The sequence below is a fragment of the Balaenoptera physalus genome (genome assembly GCF_965194825.1).
Source record: "Balaenoptera physalus genome assembly, chromosome: 9".
In the NCBI taxonomy this organism is placed as follows: domain Eukaryota; kingdom Metazoa; phylum Chordata; class Mammalia; order Artiodactyla; family Balaenopteridae; genus Balaenoptera; species Balaenoptera physalus.
The window spans coordinates 91,841,957-91,864,076 of record NC_138888.1 but is presented as its reverse complement, the minus strand read 5'-3'; the positions used below and the strand labels follow the sequence as shown (position 1 = coordinate 91,864,076).

At 36.3% G+C, this 22,120-nt stretch overlaps 1 long non-coding RNA gene across 1 annotated transcript in view; it reads left to right on the top strand.

Annotated features, from left to right (window-relative positions):
* The first annotated feature begins 417 nt into the window (after positions 1-417).
* Positions 418-22,120, top strand: part of LOC309666673 — a 66,835-nt gene continuing 45,132 nt past the window's right edge. Inside the window, exon 1 of the long non-coding RNA XR_014267229.1 lies at positions 418-13,290. This is a non-coding gene — a long non-coding RNA (uncharacterized lncRNA). The remainder of the gene's footprint in view (positions 13,291-22,120) is intronic.

Below are 22,120 nucleotides of genomic sequence, written 5' to 3'. Positions count from 1 at the left end.
GAGTTTAGATCTCAGGTAAAACTTCACAAATAAATATATAAATTTGAGAACTAAATCTAAATATGTATGAAGTCTATGGTTATGCTGCTCCTGTGAAGAAAAGAGTGAGTGATCATCCACTCCATCTACAGAAGGAGGATCAGGGTCTGAACTTCCTATTTGAGTTATTTCCTATTTGAGTTGCATTATGTAGATTTCTTGAAAAATTGCTCAGTTCTCTAGATCACTCAGTCATGCAGCTTGTTTCCAACATTTATTTCTCAACCTATTTTCTTTTATATCATGCAGTAACTTCATATTTGGACTTATTGAAGTTCACCAACAAATGCAAGAAAGGGGAATAGGAATGGAAGGAGGGAGGGAGGGAAGGAGAAGAAAGAAAGAAAGAAAGAGAGAGAGAGAGAGAGGGAGGGAGAGAGAGAGAGAGAGAGAGAGAAAGAAAGAAAGAAAGAAAGAAAGAAAGAAAGAAAGAAAGAAAGAAAGAAAGAAAGAAAGAAAGAAAGAAAGAAAGAAAGAAAGAAAGAAAGAAAGAAAAGAAAGAAAGAGAAAGAAAGAAAGAATGGAAGGAAGGTACAAAGAAAGAAAGAAAAGAAAGAAAAAGGTAGAAAGGTAGAAAGAAAGAAAGAAAGAAGGAAGGAAGGAAGGAAGGAAGAAAGGAAGGAAGAAGGAAAAGGAGAAAAGAAAAGGAAGAATCTATTCACTTAATTTTCTTCTTTGAGGATCACTGTGCTTCTGTTTTATGTCATCATTGCTTTTTTCCAGACCAACTAATGTGACAAAAGTAATATATCCAAGAGATGACTCACCTTTCCAAAATATTGAAAGATAATTTAACTCACATCTCAAGAAGCACCTTCCTTTTTCCTTGCCTTTTTTTTTTTAATCTGGAAACAAAAAACTGGATATTTTGGTAACTGAGTAACTTGGATCTTTGCTTAGTTTAATGGCAAATTTGAGTTAATGTACTAAATTAGCAAAATGAATTATAGTGAACATTCTCTATCCAGGCTTATTAAATTTCTACTATACAGTCACTCGAAGTCTCTTTCATGGAAATGTGTCCACCTTCCAAAGGCCACATGCTATGCTCTTAACAGTACTTTAATTCTAATGAGGAGTGATTTATCCATTGAACTTGATTGTCAAATTAAACCATATCTAATTCTAGGGCACTGTTTGTAAATGTGAATACTTGAACATGATTCAGAACTATCAAGCATGCTTAGAACTTCAGTCAGTTAATCCTGCTGGAATCTTAGTCTCTAAAGACCAAAGTCACGGAAGTATGTTTTGGCTTTAACATGCAGACATTTTTCCATTGCCATAGTCCTTTTGTTTTAAAATCATTTCCTTGAGAACCAAGCAGGTTTCCTTTTAAGCTAGCAAGCTGATTTTTAGAAAGCACTAGTTTTATTTTCCTGGTTATAGAAAAATTTGTGTTTTCCTAGTTATAAAAAAATGTTTATGCTGCAAAACCTAAGTGAATTAGTTATTCACTGGGATCTTTATTAAGAAGAAAATAATAACAATAGTTAATATTCATTAAGTGCTTATTTATATGCCCAACACTCTGTCACAAAAATCCATGAGTTAAATATTTCTTAAATCTCCATTTTTATTCCCAACACAAGTGAGAAAATTAAAACACAACAAGATGAATTAAGTTGTCAGTGGTCACAAACAGTAGAACCAAGATTTGAACCAAGGCAGTTAGAATCCAGCATGTGTGCTTTTAATCCCTACATTATACTACCTCTCAAACAAAAGGAAATGAAAAACAAAAAGGAAGAGAAGTCAATCCATATAGAATGAGCTAAACAGAATATGCTTATAGTAATAGGCCAAGGAACAAGGGAAATAAAGTCAGAATATGTAAGAGGTGGGGTCCATAGTTGGGCGATTTTTTTGAAGTGTATCTAACAAAACTGTAAGATATTTAAGGTGTACAATGTAATGATTTGATAAATGTATATACTGTGAAAAGACTCATTAATTTAATTAACATATTCATCACCTCACATATTTATATTTCTGTGTGTGTGAGAGAATATTTAAATTCTACTCTCTTAGCAAATTTCAATTATACAATACAGTGGTATCAATTATTGTCTAATAAGTCACCTAAAATTAGAGCATGGAACACTGGCTTTCTCACAGTTGAAATTTAAATTGATTCAGAATAATCTATGATATTCTTTCAGGTTAAAGTGTTTTTGTTTTTGTTTTTTGGTATCAGTCAAAATTGTAAATAACATAAGTTCAAAGAAAGTCAAATGAACACTAGGATAGCATTGTATCTGTTACCAGGAATGTGCTTTGTAACAGAAGTGACAAAAAAGCCTGGCTCACCAGGAAGAATCCTGCTTACCCTCCTGTTGTCCCAGCCCATTTTCAATTATTCCTCCTTTCATTTTAATGCATCCGTGTTAGATGATAAATTTTATGGTCACCTAGATATAACCATGCTCTCACTTCCTCCAAAAAGGCTAAAATAAATGCTACAAAATGCAATTTTCATTTTTCTAAGTTTCTCATCATTGCAAACTGATGATTCCCATGAAATGGTCTGTATTCAGGGTAGTCAAAAATATCTCATATCTAAAGCACTATTGTTCAATAAGTAAGTATAACTCTTTTAAGAATTATATTTTAGTTTTCCAAAAAGCCTATACCATAAGCACTGTGGAATTAAACTAAAGTCTCCAATATCTTCTGGCTCAAGTTGAAAAGAATTCCTGTTCTCAAGGATAGTAGCAGTAAGAGCAAGAAGACAGCCTGACATATTGAAACTCTTAATGTTAATGAAATGAGGTTGAATCAACAGTCATTTTAGGTTCTTTGTAAAACAAAACTATTTCAAAAAATAATCAGCTTTCAACATGCACTCATGTGATCATATTTTCATCCCAATTTTTTTTCTTTGCAGAGTTTGATAAACACACAACAGATGATTTAACTTGGTATTTTTCTTGTGATCTATTTTCTAATTTATTAGATGACCTGCATTACTCTCTGATTTGTTTTATTTTTATTTACATTATTTTAAATCCAAGTTGGGGCCATAAGAATACCTCAGAGAATGCTCTAAAGATAGTGCATTAGTTTCTTATTGCTGTATAACAAATTACCACAAACTTAAAACATTATCTGACAGATTGGGGTCAGAAGTCCCGGCACAGCTTAACTGTGTTTTCTGTTCAGTCTTACAAAACTACAGTCAAGGTGTGGGCCAGGCTGTGTTCCTTTCTGGAACGTGAGGGTCCTCTGCCAAACTCATGTGGTTGTTGGCAGAATTCAGTTCCTAGTGTTTGTAGGATTGAGGTTATTGGTTTTTTGCTGTCAATCATAGGCCACCCTTGGCTCTTTGGGGCAAATCACAGTTCCTTGCCATGTGGCCTCTCACAGGCCCTCTTGTGACAGGAACTTACTTCTTCAAAGCCACTGAGGAAAAGTCTCACAAAATAGTAGAGTCCATCTTTTAAGGGCTTTCATCTGATTATATCAGGCCCACCCAGGATAATCTCCGTTGTGATTAACACAAAATCTACTGTACCTGTATCTGAAAAACCCCTTCACATTTGCCATACATATAATCTAGTCAAGGGAATCATGTCCCATCACCTTTGCCATATGCTGTTGGCTAGAAGCAAGTAAGTCACCAATTCTGGTTGCGATTAAGGGGAGGAGTTTATACAAGGACGTGACTCATTGAAGGTGTGTTCATCACAGGTAGTGACAGTATCTTTCATTGTCTTTGAAGCTCCCTAAAATACTTGGCAAACAAAAGATGATTAATAAATATTTGTTGATTTGAAAACTTAAAAAGAGAAGTGGCCATTTGGATGGTTCCAAAAGGCATCCTCAAATAGAAGAGTGTTGATCTGGAGAAGTGGTATGGCATCAAGAGGTGGGTGTAGGTCTGACAAGCTCACCAAATTTCAGGACTAATTTAGAGATTCAATGAAGATCTGTCTTTCCATCAGAAAAAAAAAAAAATCTTCCAAATAATCTTCCATATAAAATCTTCCCTGTTCTCTACCTGTTTTGAAGAAAAATGCATCACCCAGGTGGTAAAACTTTCTGAGCATAGGGGTGGGGAAGAAAGTAGTGTAGATATTCATAGTGACCAGCTGGAAGAGCACTACTTAATAAGTCTAAGCCAGTCATCAGAAGACCTGAAGTGCCTCATTTATCACAGATGAACATTTCAGTGAAGTACTCTTCTTAAGACTTGTTTTTTTCTCTAGCCAGCAGTTATATTATGAAAATAAACTAATGTTTTGGGTTGTTTAGAGAGATACTAAAAAGATTTGTTTGTGTAGCCATATCATTTCATAATATTTTTGTAATTTAGATGATTAGTTCTACTTAGTAACATGTAAAAATAATAAATGCATTAACAAAGATCTTCAAACGTAAAACAGATGTTCAAAGGACCATGGAAGGAATAAATTATGGGCAAGGAAAGAAGCAACCATGCAATCATACTTTCACCTGCCCATGTGCTTCACATGTGTAGCTCACTGGCAAAAAATTTGCTCATGAGCTTTGGGTCATAAACCAAAACCATGTCAGTCTGTTTTCACTGATGTTACCAAAAAACTCTTGATCTGCCAACATAGTTGCAATGTCATAAACTCAACTGAGGCAAACTGCTTGTTATTCAGCAGGAAATAGAATCATGTTTCATCTGGGCCTTTATTTGTTCCCTCTGTGATGAGCATTTTGCAAAATAAACACCTGCAACTCAGTATTCTACATCTATGGAATCTCTCAACAATATAAAGAAAATAAATCCCCTTTTAAGATATGGATAATTTTCCTTGTGAATATAATTAACAATAGACCATAGATAATATATGAATATTAGATTGCTTTCTGTGTCTTTGAAATTTTCTAAAAATTTCTAAAACATCTCAAGATGTTGCATCAAATTAACTGCTACAGGACTATTTGTGAAAGCTACTACTATTTAAGGGGAAACCTTACCATATCTGAGTTTATGTTAAATCTTACCAAATCCCTGGAAAGGAAAATCCAGAGAAAAGATGATCAAGGCTATAACTGTAGCTAATCTCAAGAAAACTTGGGCCAGAACATAACGTCACAATGGCGAAGGAGTTATGAAAAAAAAAAGAAATAAAGACACTGATTTTACAAGTTAAAAGAAGAGAAAATGGGTCACATTTACTATTAGTTGAATCCCTGTCACATTGAATTTAAATAAATATTTATTGAGTAATTTATTTCCCATCATACTTAATGGGTGAATTTTGAAAGCAAGACTTCAAAACCTAACCTATAACTTCCCTCTCATGTAAATTTTTAAAAAGTTTTATTGGAGTATAGTTGATTTACAATGTTGTGTTAGTTTCAGGTGTACAGCAAAGTGAATGAGTTATACATATACATATATCTACTCTTTTTTGTCTTAGATTCTTTTCCCATATAGGCCAATACACATTATTGAGTAGAGTTACAGCAGGTTCTTATTAATTATCTATTTTAGAGGCAGAGTCAAGATGGCAGTGTGAGAAGACGTGGAGTTAGCATCTGCCCACAACTAGGGTGCCTGCCGGCTGCTGGTGGGGGACTCTGATGCCCAAGGAGATGGGAGGAACCCCAGAGTGAACCAGTAGGATGTAGGGGGTACTGAGGGGGGGAGGAGAAGTGGAGGCCAGACAGGATCGGCACCCCTAAGGCTGGGGAGATCAGGAGAGGCAGGTGGGAGGGACTCTCTGGGAAGAGCGGGAGAGAAGCGGAGGGTGACCTCCTGGCCCACTTGGGCCAGGGAGCCTGCTGAGCTCCCAGGCCATTACCCACCCCCAAAGTCCCATCCAGGCTGCGTGGGTCCTGGGGGCATAGGAGGGAGGCCAGGGAGATCAGGAGAGGCACGTAGGAGGGGCCCTCCCAGACCGGAGGAGCAGGACAGGAGAGGAGGGCGACTGCCTTGCCCACTGCAGCCCAGGAAGCCTGCTGGGCTCCCAGGTGAGGTCCCCTGCCCTCTGAGACCAGGGCTGGGGGGCACACCTGGGCCCCTTCTGTTACTTGAACCTAAGCCCCACCCCCCCACAGCCCCCAGGGCCTTTTCCAGCCCTGTGGGTCCTGAGCATTGGTCCCGCCCACCACCCAGACCTCACCCTTGCTTAGGCCCCGCTCCCCACAGCGAAGGCCTTCCCCTCCCCTTTTTTTTCCTTCCCCTCCTCCTCTTTTTTACTATTGTGGTACTGTTGTACCTTCTGGTTGTTGATTCATCTATATTTTTATTTTTATATTCTTCCTAACATATCTGTTAGCTTCCTAGTCTAATTTTATTTTTTACTTTGTTAGTGGTTTTTTGCTTTTTTTTTGCCACCCCAGGCAGGTTGCGGGATCTTGTTTCACGAAGCTGGGTTGGGGCCAAAGCTCCTGCAGTGGGAGCTCCAACTCCAAACCATTGGACTAACAGAGAACCTCAGACCCCAGGGAATAGTCATCAGAGTGAGGTCTCACAGAGTTCCTCATCTCAGCACCAAGACCCAGCTTTACCCAATAGCCTACGAGCACCAGTGTTGGAAGCCTCAGGCCAAACAACCAGTAAGAAAGAAACACAATCCCACTCATTAAAAAATAATAATAATAATAAGACAGCAAAAAAATATGTCACAGATGAAGGAGTGAGGTAAAAAATCTACAAGACAAAAAAAAAATGAACAGGAAATAGGCAATCTACCTGAAAAAGAATTCAGAATAATGATAGTAAAGATGATCCAGAATCTTGGAAATAGAAGGGAGGCAAGAATTGAGAAAATATAAGAAATGTTTAACAAAGATCTAGAAGAACTAAAGAACAAACAGAGATGAACAACATAATAACTGAAATGAAAAATATACTAGAAGGAAGCAATAACAGAATAACTGAGGAAGAAGAAAGAATAAGTGATCTGGAAGAGAAAATGGTGGAAATAACTACCGAGGAGCAGAATAAAGAAAAAAGAAGGAAAAGAATTGAAGAAAATCTCAGAGACCGCTGGGACAACACTAAACGCAGCAACATTCGAATTATAGGGGTCCCAGAAGAAGAAGAGAAAAAGAAAAGATCTGAGAAAATGTTTGAAGAGATTATAGTGGAAAACTTCCCTAACATGGGAAAGGAAAGAATCAGCCAAGTCCAGGAAGCACAGAGAGTCCCATACAGGATAAACCCTAGGAAAAACACACCAAGACACATATTAAACTAACAAAAGTTAAATTCAAAGAAAAAATATTAAAAGCAGCAAGGGAAAAACAAAAAATAACATACAAAGGAATCTCCATAAGGTTATCAACTGATTTTTCAGTGAAGACTCTACAGGCCAGAAGGGAGTGGCAGGATATACTTAAAGTGATGAAAGAGAAAAACCTACAACCAAGATTATTCTACCCAGCAAGGATCTCATTCAGATTTGATGGACAAGTCAGAAGCTTTTCAGATAAGCAAAAGCTAAGAGAATTCAGTACCACCAAACCAGCTTTACAAAAAATGCTAAAGGAACTTCTCTAAGTGGGAAACACAGGAGAAGAAAAAGACCCACAAAAACAAACCCAAAACAATTCAGAAAATGGTAATAGTAACATACATATCGATAATAACCTTGGATGTAAATGGATTAAATGCCCCAACCAAAAGACACAGGCTCACTGAATGGATACAAAAACAAAATCCATATATATGCTGTCTACAAGGGACCCACTTCGGACCTGGGACACATACAGACTGAAAGTGAAGGGATGGAAAAAGATATTCCATGCAAATGGAAATCAAAAGAAAGCTGGAGTAGCAATACCCGTATCAAATAAAATAGACTTTAAAATAAAGACTGTTACAAGAGATAAGGAGGGACACTACATAATGATCAAAGGATAAATCCAAGAAGAGGATATAACAATTATAAATGTTTATGCACCCAACATAGGAGCACCTCAATACATAGGCAAATGCTAACAACCATAAAACGGGAAATTGAGAGAAACACAATAATAGTAGGGGACCTTAACACCCCACTTTCACCAATGGACAGATCATCCAAAATGAAAATAAATAAGGAAACACAAGCTTTAAATGACACAATAGACCAGATAGATTTCATTGATATTTATAGAACATTCCACCCAAAAGTAGCAGAATACACTTTCTTTTTAAGTCCACATGGAACATTCTCCAAGATGGATCACATCTTGGGTCACAAATCAAGCCTTGGAAAATTTAAGAAAACTGAAATCGTTTCAAGCATCTTTTCTAACCACACACTATGAGATTGGAAATCAATTACAGGAAAAAAAAACTGTAAAAAACACAAATACAAGGAGGTTAAACTGTGATACTAAACAACCAAGAGATCAATGAAGAAATCAAAGAAGAAATTAAAAAATGCATAGAAACAAATGACAATGAACACGACCACCCAAAACCTATGGGATACAGCAAAAGCAGTTCTAAGAGGGAAGTTTATAGCAATCCGATCTCACCTCAAGAAACAAGAAAAATCTCAAATAAACAATCTAGCCCTACACTTAAAACAACTAGAGAAGGAAGAACAAAGAAAACCCAAAGTCAGTAGAAGGAAAGAAATCATAAAGATGAGAGCAGAAATAAATGAAATAGAAATGAAGAAAACAATAGCAAAGATCAATAAAACTAAAAGCTGGTTCTTTGAGAAGATAAACAAAATTGATAAACCCTTAGCCAGACTCATCAAGAAAAAAAAGGAGAGGATGCAAATCATAAAATTAGAAATGAAAAAGGAGAGGATGATTATAATTTTTGTGACTTTCTGTTTGAATAAAAAAAAAAAAATCCCACAAGGACCCAGAGGCAAAAAATATACAAATCAATTATCACTGCAAAGTAAAGGAGCTGTTACAGTGGAGGATTACTGGACTGAATGTCAATATTATGACATAGTATGAGTGTGTTTCATGTTTGGTAATTGCAATCATTGTTACTTTTGTTGTGGTCATCCATTTGCAATGCTTGGTATCAGTTTATTTATCTCTTGTAAAAATAAAATACAGTGTGTGTGTGTGAAAAAAAAAAAACAACTGACACTGTAGAAATACAAAGGATTATAAGAGATTACTATAAACAACTATATGTCAATAAAAAGGAACAACCACGAAGAAATGGACAAATTCTTGGAAAGGTACAATTTTCCAAGAGTGAACCAGGAAGAATTAGAAAATATAAACAGACCTATCACAAGTAATGAAATTGAAACTGTAATTAAAAATCTTCCATCAAACTAAAGTCCAGGACCACATGGCTTCACAGGTGAATTCTAACAAACATTTAAAGAAGAGCTAACACCCATCCTTCTCAAACTCTTCCAAAATACTGCAGAGGGAGAAACATTCCCAAATTCATTCTATGAAGCCACCATCACCCTGATACCAAAACCAGAAAAAGATATCACAAAAAAAGAAAATTAGAGACCAATATCACTGATGAACATAGATACAAAAATCCTTAACAAAATACTAGCAAACAGAACCCAACAGCACATTAAAAGGATCATACACCATGATCAAGTGGGATTTATCCCAGGGATGCAAGGATTCTTCAATATACACCAATCAATCAATGTGATACACCACGTTAACAAATTAAGGAATAAAAAACGTGATCATCTCAATAGATGCAGAAAAAGCTTCTGACAAAATTCAACACCAATTTATGATAAAAACTCTCCAGAAAATGGGCATAGAGGGAACCTACCTCAACATAATAAAGGCCATATATGACAAACTCACAGCAAGCATCATACTCAATGGTGAAAAACTGAAAGCATTTCCACTAAGATGAGGAACAAGACAAAGATGTCCACGCTCGCCACTCTTATTCAACATAGTTTTGGAAGTCCTAGCTACAGCAATCAGAGAAGAAAAAGAAATAAAAGGAATACAAATTGGAAAAGAAGAAGTAAAACTGTCACTATTTGCCGATGACATGATACTATACATAGAAAATCCTAAAGATGCCACCAGAAAACTACTAGAACTAATCAATGAATTTGGTAAGGTTGAAGGATACAAAATTAATGCCAAGAAATCTCTGGCATTCCTATATGCAAACAATGAAAAATCAGAAAGAGAAGTTAAGGAAACACTCCCATTTACCACTGCAACAAAAAGAATAAAATACCTAGGAATAAACCTGACTAAGGAGGTGAAAGACTTGTACTCAGAAAACTATAAAACACTGCTGAAAGAAATCAAAGATGATACCAACAGATGGAGAAATATACCATGTTCTTAGATTGGAAGAATCAATATTGTGAAAATGACTATACTACCCAAAGCAATCTACAGATTCAATACAATCCCTATCAAACTACCAATGGCATTCTTCACAGAATTAGAACAAATTTTACAATTCGTATGGAAACACAAAAGACCCTGAATATCCAAAACAATCCTGAGAAAGAAAAATGGAGCTAGAGGAATCAGACTCCCCGACTTCAAATTATATCACAAAGCTACAGTAATCAAGACAGTATGGTACTGGCACAAAAACAGAAATATAGATCAATGGTACAAGATAGAATGCCCAGAGATAAACCCACACACATATGGGCACCTAATTTACAACAAAGGAGGCAAGAACATACAATGGAGAAAAGACAGACTCTTCAATAAGTGGTGCTGGGAAAACTGGACAGCTACATGTAAAAGAATGCAATTAGAACACTCCCTGACACCATACACAAAAACAAACTCCAAATGGATTAAAGACTTAAATATAAGACCAGACACTATAAAACTCTTAGAGGAAAACATAGGAAAAACACTCGTTGACATAAAACACAGCAAGATCTTTTTTTGACCTACCTCCTAGAGGAAGGGAAATAAAAACAAAAATAAACAAATGGGACTTAATTAAACTTAAAAGCTTTTGCACAGCAAAGGAAACCATAAACAAGACAAAAAGACAACCCTCAGAATGGGAGAAAATACTTGCAAATGAAACAACAGACAAAGGATTAATCTCCAAAATATACAAACAGCTCATGCAGCTCAATATCAAAAAAACAAACAACCCAGTTGAAAAATGGGCAGAAGACCTAAATAGACATTTCACCAAGGAAGACATACAGATGGCCAAGAGGCACATGAAAATATGCCCAACATCACTAATTATTAGAGAAATGCAAATCAAAACTACAATGAGGTATCACCTTACACCAGTCAGAATGGCTATTACCAAAGAATCTAGAAACAATAAATGCTGGAAAGGGCGTGGTGAAAAGGGAACCCTCCTGCACTGCTGGTGGGAATGTAAATTGATACAACCACTATGGAAAACAGTATGGAGGTTCCTTAAAAAACTAAAAATAGAACTACCATATGACCCAGCAATCCCAGTACTGGGCATATACCCAGAGAAAATCATAATTCAAAAAGAGGCATGTACCACAATGTTCATTGCAGCTCTATTTACAATAGCCAGGACATGGAACCAACCTAAATGTTCATCAACAAATGAATGGATAAAGAAGATGTGGTACATATATACAATGGAATATTACTCAGCCATAAAAAGAAACTAAATTGAGTTATTTGTAGTTATTTGGATGGACCTAGAGTCTGTCATACAGAGTGAAGTAAGTCAGAAAGAGAAAAACAGATACCGTATTCTAACACATATATATGGAATCTAAAAAAGAAAAAAAAAATGGTACTGATGAACGTAGTTGCAACGCAGGAATAAAGAGATAGACATAGCGAATGGACTTGAGGACATGGGGTAGGAGGGCGAAGCTGGGGCGAAGTGAGAGTAGCATTGACATATATACACCACCGAATGTAGAATGGATGGCTGGTGGGAAGCAGCTGCATAGCACAGGGAGATCAGCTCGGTGCTTTGTGAAGAACTAGAGGGAAGGGATAGGGAGGGTGGGAGGGAGGCTCAAGAGGGAGGAGATATGGAGACATATTGATGCATATGGCTGATTCGCTTTGTTGTGCAACAGAAACTAACACAGCATTGTGAAGTAATTATACTCCAATAAAGATCTATTTTAAAAAATTATCTATTTTATATACAGTAGTGTGTATATGTGAATCCAAATCTCCCAATTTCTGCCCCCCCCATCCCCTGGTAACCATAAGTTTGTTTTCTACATCTGTGATTCTATTTCTGTTTTATAAATAAGTTCATTCATACCCTTTTTTTTTAGACTCCATACAAGCAATATCATATGATATCTGTCTTTCTGTGTCTGACTTATTTCACTCAGTATGACAATCTCTAGGTCCATCCATGTTCATATAAAATTTGAAGACTAATTAATAGCATTAGCTACTACTATTATTTACCAGCAGTTTCTTTATAATTTTAGTAGTGTTAGCTGCTATAAGTCAGTGTGTTACCTGAATTTATTCCTTACCACTATAAGGAAGAATGCTACCTCTATAGAGTTTTCATACTGTCTCAGAGAATAAAGACAAAGTTGGGGTATTTGTTGAGATTTTGAAGTCTGGTTTATGGTGTATCTTTCAATAAAGAGGCTTGGTTAGAGCACATTTGAACATCTGTTTCATGTTTAACAGTTTTTAAAAATGAATTTATTGTTTTATATTTTACTAAATAGGACAAATCATCTAAAAGTACAAATACATTATAAAACAATATGATTATACTAATCCTTCTAGTATCTTTCTCGGCAATCTAAAATATTAGTTTGTTTTCATAATAGAACTTCTGGTTAGAGAAAAAAAAACAAGATGAGTACTTCACTTGCCTAAGTAGGAACCTAAATGTCCATCCATAATAAGTGATGTATTTCATGTCTTCTGATGACTGACTTGGACTTAGTAATGCTCTGCTAGCTGATCACTATGAATGTCTATGCTACCTTCTTACCCCACTTCCATTCCCAGAAAGCTGATGCCACCCGTACAATGCATTTTTCTTCAAAGCAGATAGATAAAGGAAAGGGTTGATCTTCTCAAATATTTATTTTCCCCGGATGGTAAAATTTTTGTTTGAGACCCTTATTGAATCTCTCAGTTACTGGTGAAATTTGGAGAACGTTTCAGGTCAATTAATGTCATACCATTTCTCAAGATCAACATGCTGTTCGATTTAAGAATGTCTTTTGGGGCTTCCCTGGTGGCACAGTGGTTGAGAATCTGCCTGCCAATGCAGGGCACACGGGTTCGAGCCCTGCTCTGGGAAGATCCCACATGCCGTGGAGCAGCTAGGCCCGTGAGCCACAATTACTGAGCCTGCGCGTCTGGAGCCTGTGCTCCGCAACAAGAGAGGCCGCGATAGTGAGAGGCCCGCGCACCGTGATGAAGAGTGGCCCCCGCTCGCCGCAACTAGAGAAAGCCCTCGCACAGAAGCGAAGACCCAACACAGCCATAAATAAACAAACACATAAATAAATAAATAAATAAATTTATTAAAAAAAAAAAAATGTCTTTTGGAAGCATCCAAGTGGCCACTTTCCTTTTTATGTTTTCAAATCTGTAAGTATTAATTAATGATCTTTTGTGTGCCAAGGCTTATTAGGAGATTTGGAAGACACAAATGATATGGTCGCTGCCTTTGGAAAATGCAGTCTCTGGCTATCTCCATGGCCTAACTTTGGTTAAAATAATGTAGAAACAGAGCAACGTGGAACACAGGTCATCAGTAATAAAGTAGAAAATAGATCACAAGGAAACTACCAAGTTAAATCATCAGAAAAGAATGTGGGGTGAAAAAAAATCATGCATGTAGAAAGCTAATTGTTTCTTGAAATAGTGTTAATGAAGAACCTCAGATTATTGCTGTTTCAAATGCATTTTATTGACATCCTGAGTTTTGATTCATCACACTATCTTCCTGCTCTCATAGCAACTATCAGAGAAATTTTTTTTAAATAGAGGAAAAACTTTAATGAAGAAAAATCATGTGGCAGAAAATCCCAGCTGACATTTGAATATATACCTATTATTAGACAATTCAAATAATAGAGTTAGGTATTTCAAAATACCCTACTCCCAAAATAACCCTTGTTAATCACTTCTGTGTATCTTTCCAGAAAATAAATTCTGACTATACAAAAATATACATGGAAATAATCCATTCTTTTTCTTTAAAAAAATTATTATTTTTGAATAGGGGATATATTCACATGGTCAAAATTTAAGATACAAGCAAGCAGAGAGTGAAAATTCCTCTCTCACCCTGTCCTCTAGCAACCCATATTCGTATCTTTGAGGCAATTGGTATACCAGTTATTGTGTATACTTTCGCAAATATTTTAGGAATGTGCAAGCAAATATATATTTATTTCTGGTTTAACCTCATAAATATTTGAATGTTACATTTTTCAATCTACTTCTGATAATACGCAGGGTTTCTTTTAACTGCTCACCTGCTCTGGCCAAGTTTCTAGGTGTTTGGCATTAAAGCTCTTAATTAGCACCATGTTCCTCCATATTCCTTTATACATCCGGGAGAAAAAGAAATGAGAAAAGAAAAAAACAAAACAAAGCAAAAACCTTGCAAGTATTTTTCTTGTAATATATTGGTAATTTTCATTTTTAAAAATCTGAACATTTTACTTGACCCCAAATTTAACGAGTCTAAGATATATGCTAAAAAAGCTAATGTATTCCTATTGCCTTAATAATAGTATATATCTAGATAAAATTAGGTTAGAATTGGAATTTTGTGTCTAGTTCTAGGCACCATCATTTAAAGGAATATTGGCCAAGTCATACAACCAGAAGAGGTTTATCTGAATAAGGATCTTCTGGGAAAATTGTTTATATGAAGATTGTTTTATAGGACTGGAGGTTTTGGTTTTGGAGTAGATGAGCTGGGAGAAAACATGTAAATGAGTTCCAAAAATTTGAAGACTCTCATGCTGAAGAATTACTGTGTGGATTCTGAGTTGCCTCAGAAGGGCTGGCTGACAGGGAGTAGTCTATCTCAGGAAGTGACTGTCCTCAGAAGCTGAAACTGTTAACCACAATTACATAAAATTTCCCCCAGAAACAAACAAGAAATACCCAACTTTTCCTCGGACAGGGAAGAAGAGGGCAGAAAGAGAGGGGAGATTATAACAGCATGGGTCTTCAGAAAACTCTGCATTCAGGTAATGTGGATGGGAAAAGGTTCAAAAGAAGGCTGGGACCAGAGCTTGTCGACCTAATAGGTTACCCTATCCCTCCCCCGACACCACCACCACGTCCCTTTCTCAAGATCTGACTTAAGCTTTCATCTTTTTCCCTGCTGTGTTTGAGAACATGACCGACTTTTCATTGCCTATTGTTTTCCTAATTGGAAACTCAGTTATTAGTGAGAGTGTTGATGGGTGCCAATGTGAGGTTTGATTACCTAAATTCCCCACTACAATTTGCTTTTAGGAGGAATCCGGGTTGATATTTCATGGCATCTAGACTTCCCAATGCTGCAAAATGATTTTGACTTCATTATGGCATAGCAATGGATTTATCTATCATACAAGCAAAAATAAAAGCGATAATAGTCTTTAATGTGCTAGAAAAATGTTTATGGCACCTTGAAAATTGGAAAGGCTGCATTTAAAAGTATTCAAGCATGAGAGGAAATGAAGGCATGTGCTAGGATTATGTGAAGGCGGGTCTTATCTCAGAGGGAAAGCCTTTATGAGAAAAGTCTGCTCACCACAGCTGGGTCTGCTTGGAAAGCACAGAGAGATGGGAAGAATGGAAAATCAACAATCATACTATGAGGTTAGGGATCTCTAGGGTTGAATTAGGAGGTAAAACGGGAAGCGTTTACGTACAAAAGGAAGTTTTGTAAATGGTTTTGACATTGATCATGGGATTTCAATAAGTTCAATTTTGTTGGATCATAAATTGTGCACAAGTAGAAAGAAATTCATAAACGAGGCAGCTCTGTGGTCAATGTACTAATACCTTAAATGTTAAATCTGCAAATTATGTTTTATAGGTAAAATCTTCAGCTTTAGAAGATTGTTATTTTTGTTCCTTATAGGTTTCAACAATATACAGCTCCAAAGGTCAGAATATAGCTTTTTTAAAAGAGATTGCATATTCTTTTTCAAATTTCTGAAATCACTTCATTATTTAAGAGATCTTATTTTAAATTATTGGATAATATGTAACTCAGTCAATCTTGTTAGAAAATTACATTAAATCGAGTGCAAATTGAAGGCACAGTATAACTTAAAATAAGAAAACAATATAAGACATTAGCATCTGCTTAGGGTTCTGCCACATGAGTCAGAACAGCATAGTTGAGTATATGCTCCTCAGTGGTTTTTCAGCTAGTAAACCAGATGTTTGGCCTACATGACATCAAACATCCAATCTGTCTAAATACAATTATTTGCCTTACTAAAATGATTAAGTTCTTCAAGACAACAGCACTCTGATCATTTATTTAATTTTTGTGTCACTTACAACATCTATATAGATAAAAATACGTTTTTCTACATAGAAATTTATCGGGAGATTTTGAATTATCTGACTATTTTAGTGCCTACATGAACTCTGCATTTTACTTTATTCTGTCAACCTAATCTCTATTTCCTTCATTATATACAACAGAGAGGATGTTTACTAAGCACTAAAGAGATGTGGTATGCTAACTACTGTAAAATGTACTTCTCACATGAAATATCAGGTAAAAATGAACATCTCTAATTCTCTTTTCATCAGGTCATTTCCTCTGGCTTTGATGACTTCTATCAAACGCTTAAGCAGTTTGTTTCACGTTCATCAACAGTTAGCCACTGTCTAAAATTCCTGACAAAAATGCATCAGTAGCCTTATTAAATAATTATTAATAAAATGTCAGTAGGCTTAATCTTCACTGAAACTGAGTTTTGCTCTTTGTCATCATTCCCAATCTAATTTGACTTTTGCTTTAATGAGTTCCCTTCCTCTCGGGCACAAACCAGCATTCATTTCCTTTCTGCAGGACTCTCTATCAATATGTTACTCTTAGCTAAAATATAACCAGTGCAGCCAGTTTGTACTTCATCAGTGAAAGAAGTTGTTTATTCATTTTATAAAAATGATTTATGGATGAGAACTTTAAATACACAGAGAGCAAGGCAAAAATAAGAGAATAACGGTTCTGACCATGAATGCAGGTGCTGTTTAAAACTCCAGTGCTTTGTACATAAAGGAAACTTTTGCATGTTGTAAGAGATTTCACATGTTTTGCTAAGTGGGTTTAGAGGATGCCTTGAAGAATACTGTTCCTCGGGTCCAAATTCCTGACAAATATCTACACTCTTTTGGAGGATAAACAGAAAAAGGAGGTTCTTCATTTTATAGCACAAACGGTGCTTAAAGCATCTGTAGCTGTCAGCTTGAAATTAAAACAAGAAATCTGTTTGCATGTGACAAGCTTAAATCAACTCCAAATGATGTCCAAATTGGACAGAGTGCGGATTTTGTCACCATAGTCCCGACATTTCAGTTTAGATTAAGAACAAACTCATTTTCTACTGTGTCTCTGGAAAGGAGAGCTCCTCCTCTTCCAGCCACTCAGAAAGAAAGCCTCACTCACATTAATTACTGTCACACAATACTACAACACACAGCTACCTTAAGCACAGAAATATATTTTCCTAATTCTTAAAAAGATAAGTAATATGCATATGGGTTTTTTTAAATCCATATTAATATGTATAAATTAAACATAATATAATGTGTTAAACTTTTCACCTTTATCGTTGGTTTTGTACTGAATAGGACTTAGAAGATAACTGGGAAAACTTTTACTTAGATGAATGTTTTCTTTTACATATAAAAATATTACTCCTATTACTTAATTACTATTATAGTTTGTATTAAATTATCACAGTGTATCTGTCAACAAATTTCATTGTAGATTAATACTGCTTTGGGTTTTAAAAAAGAGAGAGAGAAAGAAAGAAAAGTCAATTTGATCACTGCCCAAGGATAAAAGTCTAGATTTAACATATTATAATTTTTTTAATGTTTATTTTATATTGGAGTAAGAGTTGATTAACTATAAAATTATTGTAAAAGATGATCAATACCTGAAGGAAGAGAAAAACTCTTTTTATTAAAAGAGAAAGACATAAATGGTATAAACCTGAGGCAATAATCTGAAAATGGTCTCAAAGTCTTGGAACTCTTTGTTTAGGAATATTAGGACCACAAGACATTCACCAACCCACCCATCCTTGAGTGGAGGCAGGTCCATTGTGACCTGACTGCCATGTGTTTCCTCTTCTAATCATATTTGGAGAAGACAAGTAAGTTATCATTTGAGACACCCTGGAGTAGTGGAAAGTATAGATTTTATATGTGTCCTTGTGTCAATTATTCACTTCAAGGAGCTAAAAGAATTTGAAATATCATGTAAAATTCTAGCAAATACTAAGGACTCAAAAAATTCCTACTTAACCTCCTGCAGATCACCCCCCCCCCCTTTATTCATTCATTCACTCATTTCTTAATGATTAGGTAACATGCAATTCAGAAGAACGACAACATATTGGTGAATGTGATGCTGCAATAAAAAATAGACCCTAACATTTCAGTCACTTAACAATACAGACTTGTACTTTTTGCTTAAGCTACAGTCCTGTTCATTCAGATAGGTGAGGCAACTCCTCTATACCATCTTTCAGGACCCCTGACTGTCATCTTCAAATGTAGCTATGAAGATCACCTGAACAGCTGTCATCCCGGTCCACTGGGAAGGGAAAAGAGAACAGAGAAGCACATGGGAGGCCAGCTTTTGATAGGCCAGCTCTGGAATCCAGATTCCGTTCACTAGAACTCAGTCATGTGGCCACAGCTGATGCAAGGGAGGCTAGGGGACAGAGTCAGCTGTGTGTCCAAAGGAAGAGAAATCAAGTTTGGGTGTATAGTGGTCTCTGCTACATCAAGTTTAGAGGGAAAAGTTTTAAAAAACAACTACAACTCTGTTTGAACTTAAGTTCCAAACCTTGGGTTATTTCTTAATAAGAAGACAAATTTTTGCTGCAATGATACTGATAATTATTATCAATAAGACTGGTAAACATAAATGCGCAGACTCTAAATGTGTGTGAGGCATGTGCTCAAGAGACTGTAAGAGACAGTGAAGACAACAGTTAGAAATGCAAACTCCATCAGACATCTGGATTCTGCAATTTCTCAGTCTGTGACCTTGAGTGAATTACCCAACCTCTCCTAGTCTGAGTTTTCTTCATGTTTAAGACAAGAATAATAATGTAACCTCCTCCATTAGGATGCAGTGTGGATTAAATGTCACACACAAAGCAATTAGAACATGTCTTAGTAACACAGTAAGTGTTCAACAAGCTCATGCTGTTATTATAATAAATACGACAGTTTTGCTCATTGAGTCTCTATTTTAATTCCTTGCTAGAAGCATTTTCACTTCCTTTAAGCCCAGGGAATTGTAAATGAAATGTAAAGAGATTTCGATTCCAATTCCACTAGTCAGTGGGGTCAGTGATTTGCTCAAGTCCCTCTTTATTTATGAGGTGGACTGAGAACCCCTGCGATGAATGGAGACCATTAGAAGCACAGCACATTCAACCCGGCCACTCGCATAACATGGTTCCTGCCTCTGCTCTGCCCCCATCCCCACTGGGAAGGAAATGTTAGACTGAAAGCAGAGCTGAAGAAGGAAACTGTACGGGTAAGAAGAGATTTTATGGCCAAATGGAAGTGGTCGGATGTGGTCATGGGATGAGGGAGCCGGGGATGGAAGTGTAAGAGTGACAAGCATGCTGATGATGGGTGAAAGTCATCCATTCATATCCTTTTTACTAATAACAGAACCTCAATTTTAGCTGGACACGTTGCTTCAAAGCTTAGTTACATTCCCTAACTTACCTTGCAGTTATGTGACTAAATTCTGGACAGAAATATGTAAGCAAAAGTGTTTTGTGAGTCTGGGAAATTCCTTAAAAAGTTAGGGTGTGCATCCTTAATTTGCTCTTCCTTTTATTGGTAACCCTGAATGCTGTTGGGATGGCTGGTGCCCCAGCTGCCATCGTGGACTGTAAGGATAAAGGCCACACCTTACAAATGGCAGAGTAGAGAACATGAAGGAAATTGGATGGTGATGACATTATGGAACTCTCATAACAATTCTAGACATACCCCCAGGTAATCTGTCCTAGTCCTTCCTCTGGACTTCTGTTTTGTAAGAGAGCCATAAAAAGCTTTTAAAACTTTTTAAGTCACAATAATTTGGGGATTTTAAAAGTCTTTTAAAAACAACAAGATGCTGTATATTACATCCCCAGAACTTATTTATCTTATAACTGGAAATTTGTACTTTTTGATCACCTTCACCCATTTCACCCGCCCCCTAACCCCCACCTTTGGCAACCACCAATCTGTTCTCTGTATCTATGAGTTTAGTTTTCTATTTTTGTTTTGTTTTGTTTTTAGACTCCACATATAAGAGATATTATACAGTATTTAACTTTCTCTAGCATATTTCACTTAACATAATGCCTTCAAGTTCCATCCATGCTATAATAAGTGGCAGGATTTCCTTCTTTTTATGGCTGAATAGTATTCCATTGTGTGTGTATATATATATGTATATATATATATATATACACACACACAATACCACATCTTTTTTATCCAGTCATCTGCTGATGGACACTTAGGTTGTTTCCATGTCTTGACTATTGTAAATTATGCTGCAATGAACATGAGGATGCAGATATCTTTTCAATATAGTGATTTTGTTTCCTTCAGATAAATACCCATAAGTGGAATTGCTGGATCATATGTAGTTCTGGGTTTTTGGTTTTTTTTTTTTTTTGGAGTTTCATGAAATTTATTATTTTTTCTTTCAGTTTTATTGAAATATAATTGACATGCTGCACTGTGTAGGTTTAAGGTATAGAGCATAATGATTTGACTTACATACATCTTGAAATGATTATCACAATAAGTTTAGTGAGCATCCATCATCTCATATCGATACAAAATTAAGGAAATAGAAGAAAATTTTTCCTTGTGATGAGAACTCTTAGGATATACTCTTAACAATTTTCATATATAACCTACAGCAGTGGTAACTATTATTATTTTTTATGAATTTATTATTTATTTATTCACTTATTTATTTTTGGCTGCGTTGGTTCTTCGTTGCTGCGCGCAGGCTTTCTCTAGTTGCAGTGAGCAGGGGCTACTCTTCATTGCAGTGCGTGGGCTTCTCATTGTGGTGGCTTCTCTTGTTGCGGAGCATGGGCTCTAGGCACGCGGGCTTCAGTAGTTGTGGCACATGGGCTCAGTAGTTGTGGCTCACGGGCTCTAGAGCACAGTCTCAGTAGTTGTGGTGCACGGGCTTAGTTGCTCCACAGCATGTGGGATCTTCCTGGACCAGGGCTCGAACCCGTGTCCCCTGCACTGGCAGGAGGATTCTTAACCACTGCGCCACCAGGGAAGTCCTCAGCAGTGGTAATTATATTTATCATGTTGTACATTACATCCCTAGTACTTATTTATCTTATAACCGGAAGCTTGTAACTTTTGACTGCCTGCATCCAATTCCCCCCTCCCCCACCCCCACCTCGCCTCTGGTAACCACAAATCTGATCTCTTTTTCTATGGGTATGTTTTTTTGTTTGTTTTTGAAGTATAATTGACCTATAGCACTATGTTAGTTCCTGTTATACAACATAGTGATTTGATATTTCTATACATTTCAAAGTGACCACCATGGTAAGTCTAGTTACAGTATGTTTACCATATGAAGATATTACATAGTCATTGACTATATTCCCTACGCTGTACATTTCATACCCTGATTCATTTAGTTTGCAACTGGAAGTTCCTACCTCTAAATCTCCCTCACCTATTTCTTTCCTCCCCCTACCCCCCTTCCCTCTGGCAACCACCTGTTTCTTCTCTGTGTTTATAACTCTGTTTTTGTTTTGTTATGTTTGTTCATTTGTTTTGTTTTTTGGATTCCACATATAAGTGAAACCATACACTATTTGTCTTTCTCTGTCTGACTTATTTCACTTAGCATAATACCCCCTATCTATATCCATCCATGTTGTTCACAAATGGCAAAATTTCATTCTTTGTTATGGCTGAGTAATAATCTATTGTGTGCACGTGTGTGTGTGTGTGTGTG